Source organism: Echinops telfairi, unplaced genomic scaffold (genome assembly GCF_000313985.2).
Source record: "Echinops telfairi isolate 266 unplaced genomic scaffold, ASM31398v2 ScPeMD7_12;HRSCAF=54, whole genome shotgun sequence".
In the NCBI taxonomy this organism is placed as follows: domain Eukaryota; kingdom Metazoa; phylum Chordata; class Mammalia; order Afrosoricida; family Tenrecidae; genus Echinops; species Echinops telfairi.
Window position 1 is genome coordinate 7,144,018 of NW_022103909.1, and position 12,911 is coordinate 7,156,928.

Consider the following 12,911-nt stretch of genomic DNA (forward strand, 5'->3'; position numbering starts at 1 on the left):
CACCCCCCCGCCGGATTATTAAATGAATCCACATCGATTTAGAAGCTTATCTAGACCTTGAAATGTTACTTGTGTGCCTCTACTTGAATTCAGTATATTTTATATTTTAAAAATGTTTCCCATCTATGACTCCAAATTAATCACTTCAATAGGCAGGGGCCATCTGTTGCACCCTGTGGTCTTCCCAGAAGCTGAAACGCCAACAGCGAATGATTGATCCGTCAGGAGCAGCTCTGAGACTTCAAAATCAGAGGGGGAGGAGCGCCCATCAAGGAGCTAGTCTCCAGGTGACACACACACCTAGGGTTCTTTATTTTTTAAAAAAAATCTGTTTGCTGTAAGTAAACATCTTGCTCTTTCCAATATTCTGTTTCCTCAAGGTTATACTAGCATCAGTTACCAAGTCCTATGACGCTTGGGCTAACTTTATCTTTGGGAACTATTGACATTGATTTGAACATTTAGTGTTTTGAAACATTTTCTAGTGACAGACAAAAAGTTAAATTTGGATGACAAATGCCAATGAAACGGAAACAACTCACAAAGGACTCTGTGGCTTTTCCCCCCGAAGAAAAGGGCACTGCACAGTTGAATGTCTTAGCTCTAAAGATGGATTTCCTGTGACAGCTATGGAATTGGATTAACCAAGAAAGCCCCAGGGTTAACAGAGAAATCTTGAGGCTGATAAGTTCTCAGAAATAAAGCATTCTATAAAGGAACAAGGATCTGGCTATGATCCCTGAATACAAAACTGCCAGGGAAACGTGTTTGATGACTCTTCCCTATAAATCATCAGAGAGATGGATTTTCCATTGGGTTGACTGGTTGCTTGTTTCTCTCTTTCCAATGTAGATAGAGGCACATCCTCCTGTAGAATGGGGTCATCATTCCTTCGTGGAGTTGGGCGCCATCGTTCCTGACTAGAAGAAGAATCACCACCAAAGGGAGTATTGGAGATGCTCCGAGGACAGGAGCAGAGTAGCGAGCTTAGTTTACAGGCCACAAAGCAGGTGCACGTGCAGAGACAGGAGGGACATCACCCGGAGAGGTGTCTGACAGCCCAGAAGGTCTTCATGTGGAGTCATGCCACTCCCCCACTTCCCAGTGGATGAATAAAGACCTGTAGCTCCGAAACTCATCAGTGACCCAGACTTCTTTAGACCCAGAGGTACTATCTTCTGCTAACCAAACTAGAGAGCGCGTGGGATCAATCAGGAGTTCCAATCGCCTACATTTTAAGGAGCACCATAACTCTCAACAGGAACTCACATTCAAGTTGATCTGACCAGTAAAATAATGAATGAGAAGAAATATTAAAATCTGAAGTTTGCGTCAGGAATAAGGAAACAGAAGAGGGGGAGTTCATTACATGCTAGAATGTGTAATAAGCCTGGTCTCTGGCAGCTTGCCGCATCCATCTCTATAATGGAACCAGTCACGTAGATTGGATACATCTAGGTTTAAAATTCGGATTCATAGCAATCCCATGTGGGAATGGAACTGGGCCATTGCTGTGTCATGTTTAACTCAATCATAGTTAGTTTATGATTTTAAAATGACTTTCATCAGGTGGATTGTGACTCATCCCCAGCATACAGAAGAGAAGAGAATTGCTCCCTGGGGGTCCCTGACCGCCACCTCCTTCTCCCGTGAGTGGAGGGTTTGCACTACAGGTCTTTTGCTCAGCACCTCAGCCCTTAACCCACTGCACCTGAGACTCTTAAAGTGATTTGTGCCTCTCTTTTTACCCCACATTATGCTATATACTTATTTCTTGGTTTAATTCTCAAAGAGTACATCCAAACACTCTGTAGAAGAAAGGTCTGCCAAGCTACTGAAAAATTAGCCGCTGAAAACCCGATGGAGAACAATTCTATTTGACGTGTGGGTGTGCCGTGAGGCAGGCTGACGCAACAATGGCACTTTCCTTTCTCCTTTCCTGCTTAAAACACACAAACAAAACCTTCATTGTGAATTAGGCGATGGGTTACCGAAGGCGTTCCCTCCAACAATTCATACAGATTTTGTTTACCTTATTTATTGCATTCCCCTCAGGCACCGTCACTTACACCCTTCTTCCTTACATGTCCTGTTCCTGGCCGCCTCCTCTTCCAACCTTCTGAACTTTTGATCCAAAATGTTCGAGTATTCTAATACAAGGGTGAGTTCAATACCAGAATGAAATGGAAGGGCCATAGTCTGGGGGGTCCCACCAGTCTCTGCCCAACTAGTAAGCCTGATCTCTTTTGCGCTTTTGAGTTTTGTTTCACATTTGCCTTCCACGTGACCCAGGATCTTCTAATGGGACCCTTTCCAGAGCAGCTGGTCGTGGTGCGTGGGCACATCCAGTTCCTCTGGTCTCGGGCTTACAGAGACTGATGTGATGTTTCCATTGCCCATTAGTCCCCTGGTCTTTTCATTGCTCCTTATTTTACCCTATTTGGGTGAGGTGGGGGGATAGGAATTAGAGCTAGGTTGCGTATTGTACTTAGACCCCCGTGATTAGATAAAATTTAAACAAATACTTTAATGGATCAGAATTCTCTTTGTTCCTAATCCAAGAACTGCATTGTGTAATTATGAAGTTTCTTGAAGGGAAAAAAAATCGTCTAAAGTCTCGATGACGTCACCTCACATCAAGCTGGAAGACTATTGATTGCACAGCCAAGATTTTCTTCCGAACGTCTGTCATAGTCAATGTAAACTAAACCAACCCCAGGCATTTTTCGGTCCTTAATACCTTATCGCTCTTGTTAATCAACACATTTGTGGGTTTTCTTTAAGTTAATTTCAGTTTTGATTGTTATCATCATCTGAGAGAAGGTTGTAATCAAGCCAGTAAACATAATTTAAAAGATCCATCAAGAGCATTATGAAAAGGCAACATTTGCATGTGCTTGGAAACAATAAGGCCTCATCTCTAGATTATCTAAATCCAAAAATTCAGGTTTATCAAATTAAGCAGCACACCCCAGGAAAGACTGCTTGTGTGTTTGCTCGCTTGCTTGTTCGTTTGTTTTCCAAAGCGGAGCAGCACTGAGTGACATCATTTTGTGCTGGATCGTGCTGCCTTCTCATGCATTCGCCTTAACTTTGCTGCAGGAATTTAAGCAACACTCTGCAGAGCTCTGTTACCACGGAAACGGCAACACCACCTTGTTCTGAGCTTTTGTCTCTAGCTTGACACCAATTTCATCTATGAAGACGTCCTTGAAGAAACCTTTACAGATCTTCAACACCATCAAGCCATCAACCTTTCAGGTGTGATTCCTGCCAGAGGAAAACCCGCAGGCAGCGTGTTCATCTTGGGAGTTTGTCATCCAGTTACACTTTTCTTCACTCTAGCAAAACCTGTTGATTCTTTAAAAACTATTAAGTATGGGACTCTCGAGTATCAGTGACAAATATCCTAAATGTTGTTCCAACCTAGTGCAGTTTTATGCCTAGACTGGGAGGCAAGACCCACCTACGAGGAGAGAGCACGGAAAGCAACACAAGCAATGCATTGGAGCCAGAAAGCCCCAGAATTCCAGCCTTGACATTGGCTATGGACTTTATACAACTCACACCAACACTTCCGAGTCTCTATTTCCTTCTCTAACAGGTATAAAGGTTGGACTGGAGTGTTGAGGTACCCTTTAAAATTCCTGTAAGCATCTAGGTAGGGTTTCTGGTGGCATAGCAATAACTTGTCACACTGCTAATCTCAAGTTTAGCAGTTCAAAATCATCAGCCACTCCGAGGGAGAAAGATGGGGCTTTCTACTTTTGTAAAGAAGTACTGTCTTAGCAACTCACAGGGGCAGTTCTACCCTGTCCCATAGAGTCACTATGAGTTGCCATTGACTCGGGAGCAGTGAGTTTTGTTTTGTGGCATTCTGGGTAGAAAGGCAGTGTTACTCCAAGAGGTTAAAAAACAGGTGTGGTGGAAGTAGGGGAGGGAGAGAAAGGCTGCCAGGATAAGGGGTTGTGTCACAACATGTTTGTGTTAGTCCTGGTAGACTAGAGAAACAAATTCATGGACACTCATATGTGCATAAGAAAGGGCTTTCTATAAAAGAGCAATTGTATATTGAGAAACAGCCTAGCCCTCCAGATCAAGTCCATAAGTCTGATATTAACCCATATATGCGATGCCATTCTAAAAATTCCTCCTCAGACTCCTGAAACACATGCAATGATGCCAAATGCAGGAAGATCACAGGCAAGTGGGTAGAAAGTCTTGTGGATCCAGTGGTGGTATAAGCATCTCAGCGCTGGCAGGAATTGCTATGTGGCTCCTCTAGCTCAGAACACTAGCATAGCTCCATGTGTCTTATCAGTTACAATATCTGCCAGGGAGTGAGCATGTGTCCCGCCTCCAGCGAGCTATTTATCTCCTTAATGCCTCAAAAGGGGGTCATCAAGCTGCGACCTGATTGACAGGCTAAACTCCACCCCTTCACTCTCAATTCTCAAATTGACAACAGATTATGTAACCACAACAATATTAGACATTTAGTTTTAACATTAGAATAGTTTTTGGAAGTAAGACCAAGGTGCTAAGGGGCTGGAGTCGAGTGACATGGGAACAGAGACCACTGAAGTTGGGGGTCAGGGAATGTGACTAGAATTATATAGGTCATCCACAGAAATGTCGACTTTCTCTTGGATGAGGACTCTAGTGAAGAGGAAGACTGTGAGATAGAAGTCAAAAATCTATCATAAACATAGCATATAACCAAGAGATTACTGGAATGTGGTGGTTAGCAGCCACCAAATTGATGTCAGGCCGACTTTGGATGAAATCACAATTCACCACCGATTGCCTCTTGACTTCTGACACATGACTTAGCATGTCATGCTGCAGTCTACCCAACTATACAATGGAGTCCCTGGACAAACAATGAACCATCTCAGCTACTAACCTGAAGGCTGACGTTTGAACCAACCCCAGGATGCTGCAGAAGAAATTCCTGGTGATCTACTTCCCAAAAATCAGCCAGTGGAAACTCTTTGGAGTACAGTTTGACTCTGACACCATGGGTCACCATGAATCAGAATCAATTCAATGATAACTGGTTATAACTCTAAATTTGGGGGTTAATATATATTCCCCTAGGCTTGCTCTGTATAGCAGACACTGGAAACTACCTACCCAACCTTGATTTCCGTCTTCTTTCTTGCTAACAGAATAAAACTGTCTGTCAACAGTACAGGTTGACCTTAGTCTTGGACCTACTGGGTAGCTCTTGATTCGCCAAAGTCAATCAGAGAGATTCCTTCTTATAATTGATGAAGGCAGGGCCAGGGGACCCCATTCTGGCCAAGGAGATGTAAGATAAGCCTGCAAGGAAATGTTTCTCATCTCTTCACACTGATTTCTAAAGATGTGATCCCAAGACTTTCTGAGGCCATTTTGCCACCAGGGCAGAAAAATGGAAGGGACCTTTAATTATTGAGGAAAAGTTGTATTTGAAAGACTCAAAGCACATTTTCTGAAAATCAGTTGCGAGTTTGAGTCTTTAGATTAAAATATTATCTAAAGTTTACTCTTTTCCAGGCCCCATCAAGATTACATTTTTAACTTTATAAGGAGATTGGAAGGGGGTGGTGGTGGTGGTGGTGGTGCGTTGACTGAGAAGCTAACAGGCCAGCACTAATTGGAACTTTATGGATACATTTCAGATGCTTTCTACCTCCTTCCCTGCAGTTGTCATGAGTCTTATGAGGTAGATCAATGTTGATTCAGGGAATATAAAGAGAGTCTCAGGAAGATAGTCTGGCTTAATGATCTTGAAATATATTAAATGTCAAAGATGATCATTTAAGATTTCTTTTTTTGGGGGGGGCTTAGGGGGGTGTAGGTGACCCATTATTTAAATGCTTTTAAGAGGAAAAGCTAAGGATATAGAATGATTCGTACATGTGAAGTTTCTCACAGAACTATCAACTGTCACCGTAGGGAGAACAAGCCAAAATGTGAATCATGCTGTGGCCCTGTTTGCATTGTCCTGCTTTCTTATCCCACACACGGACAATTTTACAACTCATCCCCTGAAGCTTGACAGACACCTTCAACAGTTTGCTAACTTTGAATCTATTCTTCAAACAAGTGAACCAAAGACAGTACAAATGTGACTGTTACGTACATACATTTGGATGCCCAAGAGTCTCCTTGTTCAGAATAAACACATACCCAGCATATTTAAAACCATTACGGTACTCAAAAGAGAAATCAGAATTGATGGAAGCTAGTGCTTTTGCCAAGCAGGATCCTGGGAAGCCCAAAATGTTCCAGTTATTGATCCCTTCGTATCTTGTTTCCTAGGAGATGGGAGGATGTTGGGGAGGAGCTAGGGTAGCTGGAGAAGTGATGCTGTTTACCAATTGGTATGAGGATATTTCAATAATTTAATAAGCAATGTGGCCACACCAGAGCATACCCACTAAGCCCTGGGGGTAAAAATATATGTAAAGAGAGCCTGAGTCTTAGTGGCACAACAGGATCCCTGGTGGCACAGTGGGTTACTCAATGGGCTGCTAACCATAAGGTCAGTGGTTCAAAACCACCAGTCACTTCAAGGGAGAAAGGAGGCCTTCTACTCCTGTAACGAGTTACAGTTTTGGAAACCCACAGGGGAAGTTTGGCCCTGTCCTAGAAGGTCCTTATGCGTTAGAACTGACCCCATGGCACCATGCTTACATCCTTGGCCGTTAATCACACAGTTGGTGCTATGAACTCACCAAGCTGCTCCGTGAGAGAAAGACCTCGTGACCTGCTTCCATACAAATGACAGCTAAGAAAGTCTTAGGGCACAGTTTTGTCCACATGGGGTGCTATGAATGGACATTGATTTGCTGACATCCAACAAGTACAGTTCAATATAGTTATGTCTCAATTGTGACACAACAGAATGACCCTGCTTGGTCCAGCACCATTCTCACAATCACGGGTATGTGTGAGGTATGATTGCAGCCACTGTGCTAATCCACTGTGTGAAGGCTCTCCTTTTTCACGGACCTTCTACTTTACCAAGTAGGACGTCCTTTGCCAGGGACCAGTGTCTCTTGATACCGTGTCCAAAGTATGTAGGATGAAGTCTCATCATTCGTATGTCTAAGGAGAATTCTGGTTGTATTTCTGCCAGGACAGATTTGCTGGTTCTTGTGGCAGTCCATGGGACTTTCAATATTCTTCCCCATACCATAACTCACATGGATCAAAGCTTCTTTGGGCTCCCTTATTTAATGTCCAGCTTTCACACGCATACGAGGCAACTGAATAATGTTTCATGGCTTGAGTAAGGCTCACTTTAGTCTTCAAAGTGAGACCCTTGCTCTTCAACTGCTTAAAGAGGTCTTAGGTAGCAGGTTTTCCCAACGCTATGTACATGATTTCATTTCTTGACTGCTGCTTCCGGGAGCACTGATTCTGGATCCAAGCAAATTCGATCCACCTTCCATCAACCCACCTTTGGTCTTTTCTTTATTTCATGATGCGGTCTATTGGTCCAGTCAGGAGAGTTTGTATTTTTCCTTACACTGAGTTGTCATCCATATTGAAAGCTACAGTCCCTGATCTTTATCAGCAAGTACTTCAGCAAGCAAGTTTTTATCAACCGCACGTCACAGACTGTTAATAAGCCTTCCTCCAATCCTGATGCAGCGTTCCTCTTCAGATTATTTACTCAGCATACAAATGGTGAGGTCGTAGACTATTTGTCTTTTTTTGTAACGGGCTTATTTTACTCAACATGATGTTTTCAAGGTTGCTGCCTGTAGCCGTACTTCATTTACAAGAAACATTGTAAGCCTGCCAACAGCTTCATTATTACACTCACCCCTTCCTTGAAGTGGATGCCTGTCTGTCTGTGCAGCAGTCCACACCTATGTGCACTCATGTTTGTAAAGCCCCACTCCAGCGCCTCGTTTTTGATGCTACTCACCAAGTCCCACCCGCTTCTCTCACGTTAATGCTGACTCATGGGAGCCCTTCGTGGTTCTGAGACTGCAATTATTTACAGGAGTGGAAAATGGACATCTCTACAGCCCGGCATTGTACACCATGAGCATTCTCCTCTAGAAAAATTTAAAAGTACAGCAGATATGCCACAAAGAGTTAGATAGCACTGATGTTTAGAAGGTAGAACTGGTGAGAAGCACTACTATTTCATAGGACAGAATCCTGCCTCCTGGCCTGAAGTCATATCTTAAACTAAAAAACAAACAAACAAAAACAAATAGAGAGGAATAGATTACCTTAATATTCCCTCTCTTCCATGTACATGTAAGAGATTTTTGAATCCAATAATAACAGATAGGAATGATAGATTTTCAAAATGGATTTTTGCTCCTCTAAAATGGGAAGAGAAAGTTTATTTACTCCTGAGGAAATAACCACTAATTAATGAATTGCTTTAAAGTGGCGTGGAAACAATAACCCAGAAGACCTGTCAATAATGAGTTCTCATTAAGATGCATTCCAGAGCACAGCTTATTGTTCTTTGGGCTCTAATGAATCCATATTTAAAATGCATACACAAAGCATTTCTCCTGCTTCTGAGACAATTGCTGCAAAAATGCACCCGTGGTAGGGTTGCTTAAATGGAGCACAATTATTGCCAAGTTGCACAGCCTTTTTATCTGTTCTGTCACTGCGGGGAATCTCACCGTGTATGTGACCTGAATCCAGACAGCCCAGTGGAAAATTCCCTAGACGCAGAGCAGCCTACGAGCACCCTGCTGCTGCTTTTAAATCAAACACGAGGGATTGCTGCAGAAGAGCTCCTGAACCACTGGGCCTCCTTAGAATTTTCTGCCTTTTTTTGTTTTTGTTTTGTCTATCCATATGAATTCTTAAGCAGCATCTATTCAAATGGCTATGCTTCCACCCTGAGCAATGTAAATACTGAGGCAATTACAAAGACATCTTTTCCAGCAGCATACATTTAATGATTAGCTGAAAGTCAAATGTTAATGCCATAAAATAGAGAAGTAAAACATGGTTAATGCATTTTGCCTATAGTTAATAGGGTAAAATCGAGGGAGTAATCTAACATAGCAAGGAAATTTGAATGTGGAGACTTGCTGCGCTTTTTTTTTATTATCACTTGAACATTAAGGAAGAGTAGCTATATTTCATTTACATTAGCCTCCCAGCCAGACTTCAGGAACAAAGGGAACGAGGTGAAGGAAAACAAAGAAAATGGGTTGTTGGACAAAAATGTGCCTGTCCAATTGGGCAGGGGTGCATGGTAAAAGAGCAACTCTTGGGGCACAGTCCTCAACCTAAAGCTGCCAAGAGCTCATGGGCAGAAAAGACACATTTTCCTACAGAGACGTTAGCCATGCTCCAGATCTCTCCATCGCGCTTGCTTCAGTGGGCGCCATCTCTACAAGTTACCCCTCCTTCACCTCTCTCCTAAACCACATCCCATCATTCAAGCCAGTTACAACCACACCAACAGTTGTTGTTAGTTGCCTTGAAGTGGCTCTGATTCTTAGAGACCTTATGTATTACAGAACAAACTTTGCCCCGTCCTCATAGCTATTGGTTTCGTTGAACCCATTGTTGCGGCAGTTGTATAGTTCCATCTCATTGAGCATCTCCCTTGGGCTGACTGACCCCTCCTTTATTAAACATTATGCCCCTTTCTAGTGATTCATCTTTCCTCCAGATGTGTCCCAAGCAAGAGAGCCAAACTCTTGCTGTTCATAATCCAAATGTAAGTCATATCCCAGATTACATCCTAAGGTAATTCTGCTTCTTGTCCATGATGAAGCTTTAATCACCAGGAATATTATAGGTGCATCGAACCACATACTTGAAAGAAATCTTCAACAAGGTGGGTTAACATAGTGGTCGCAACAGTGGCTCCAACATAAGAACAATCGTGAGGGTGGTGCGGGACCAGAAAGGGTTTTCCTTAGAGTTGTACGTAGAGTTGCAACCAACCCCATCAAACAACAACAATAGGCCAGAAAGCATGACAACTAGATTATTTCTTCTCAACAATATGGAAAATATATGCCCGCCCCCAGACAAGGCTATGGGAGACAACACCTGCACATTTGTCCGAGTAGATAGATCCAAAAGGTACATATTGGTGGTCTTCGCAAAAGCAGCAGTTTATTCATTTTTAAAAGTCTATCAAAATAAAAGGAAACTGGATGCATATGACCTATGGTGTTGATGGAGAATATTGAAAGTACCAGGAACTGCCAATTGAAATGTTTCAACAAGCTAATGAAGCACTGAGGCACTCACTCATTATGCCAAGACCTTTAAAAACGCTACTTGGCCCACTGACTGGAAGACATCCATATTTGTGCCCATCCCAAAGAAAGGTGACCCAACAGGATGCTCAAACTATGGAAGAATACCACTGACATCACCTGCAAGTACGTCTGCTGAAGAGCATCCAGTAATCATTGCAGCAATACGTTGACAGAGATTGTAGACGCTCAGCCTGGAAGCAGAAGAGGCCGTGGAACAGGGACAGCGTTGATGAAGCCAGATGGCGCCTAGCTGAAAGCGGAGCTTTCCAGAAAGATGTTTACTTGTGTTTCATTGACTATGCAGAGGCATTTGACTGTGCGGACCATAACAAACTGTGGGTAAAAAGAAGAAGGGGGAATCTAATAGTGCATGGTTTAAAATCAGGAAAGGCTGCAACGGGTAGTATCAATCAATGGGTAATATCTGATTAATGGAGAAAAGTTTGAAGTTGTTAAATAGCTTGTCTGACTTGGATCCACAGTCAATACTCACAGAGCAGCAGTAAAGAGATTAAAAGATGTGCTGTATTAGGTAAATCCGCTGGACAAGACCTCTTTAGAGTGTTGAAAAGCAAGGGCGTTACGGTGTGTCTGACCCACGCCACACCGTTTTCACTTACCTCACGTGCATGTGAAAGTTGGGCATTGACTAAGGAAGACTGAAGAAGCATCAATGCACTAGAATTATAATGCTGGAGAAAGAACATTGAAAGTATGGTGCTGGAGAAACAGTATTGAAATAGACTGCAAAAAGGGTATTATATCTGTTTTGGAAAAAGTAGGGCCAGAGAGCTTCTTAGAGGCAAAGCTGGCAAGATTTTGTCTTATATTTTGGACATACTGTCAGGAGAGAGCAGTCTCTGGAGAAGCACATGATGCCTGAGAGGCCGAGAAGAGGAGGGAGGCTTTACATAGAGGGGTTGCCCCGGGGCTGCATCAGTGGCTCAAGCATAGGAACTACTGTGAGGCTGGTGCAGGACCGAGCAGGTATCATTCCAATGTGCCTAGAGTCAGAGGCACCTGATACCGATGACAGTGCACCGCCACCAGAGCCGACAAACCTCTCTTGGCCGAGTCCCAGCCAGAGCGCTCCTCCGAGATGAGGATCATCTCATGTACTTTGGGCGTGTTGTCAGGAGAGACCCGTTCTTGGAGAAGGACACCGGGCGTGATAAAGTGGAGGGGCAGCAAACAGGAGAAAGACCCTCGATGAGCTGCATGGTCACAGTGGCTGCAGCAATGGCTCAAACATGGAACAATGTTGAGGATGGTACAGGACCGGTGGTGCTTCCTTCTGATGTACGTACGGCCTCTCTGAGTCGGAACCGACTTGAGGGCACCTAACAACAACAACAACCACCAACAGCAACATAAAAAGATACAACGGCTACTCATTCATTGTAAAACTAATCCAGGCTGCAGTCTTAACACTCTAAGTTCACCAGCCTTGAGTCAGGTGTGAAGCGATCATAATAACATCAGCAACCTGCCGTCCTCCCAGCCCATCTCCTAGTCCTCGCAGGAGAAATCATTCCAGGCCACACGGGCCATTTGTAGGATGGGGGCTAAAGAAAGAGTCTTCAGGGGAAAGGATGACTCAGCAGTCTCCCAGACCCCGAGACTAAGAGGCCTGGAGTACAGGTAACCCTAGCCTTACGTCCACCCCTCCCATCTTACAGCTTGGTGGCTTTTATTCGTCCGTTGCTTATGCAATGATTAAGACTTCAATTTTATTCTGAACACAGACTGGTTATAAGCTACAGAGGACACATTGCATTTACTGTCTTGAGCTACATAATCCTTTAGGAAATCATTTTGGGACTCCATGATTTATTGAGCAGGTGCTCAATGAATGTTTGCTGAACACGCAAGTGTTCGTATGCCACATGCTGACCTTGGGTCTAATTCTGATTCTTCATGGGAAGATGTATTCGCTTTAGGTCCTAAATCATTTCTTCTGCGTACTTCAGGGTTCCATGCTGCCAGGAATGACTACTTTGGGAATCAAACAAGATAATCTGGAACTCTAAACATTCTGGAACACATCTACAGAAGCTTGGTTTTTTTCCTTCCTCTCTCTTAGGCTTACTGCAGTTTTAGAAATGATTTTCAACTATTTACCCAATAATTCATCTGCAGCTTAAATTCTGTGGTCTCCTGTAAGTGAAAATGCTGAAAATTCTGTATAGATGAACGTTTGATATGTATACCATAATACATCAGAAATTAAAATTCTGGGGTAACAAAACAAATCTCTAGGAATTAAAAAAACATCTTATTTTATTTTAATATATTTTAAAAAGATCTTTTTATCGGGGGCTCTCACTGCTCTTATAACAATCCATACATCAATTGTATCGAGCTTATTTGTACATATGTTGCCATCATTTTCTAAACATTTCTTTTCTTTTTTTTTAAATCATTTTATTGGGGGCCCGTACAATTCTTATCACAATCCATACATACATCCATTGTGTCAAGCACATATGCATATTTGTTGCCCTCATCATTCTCAAAACATTTGCCTTCTACTTTAGCCCTTAATATCGGCTGCTCATTTCCCCCCTCTCTCCCTACTCCCAACTCCCTCATGAACCATTCATAATTCATAAATTATTATTGTTTTGTCATAAGTTATACTGTCCGGCATCT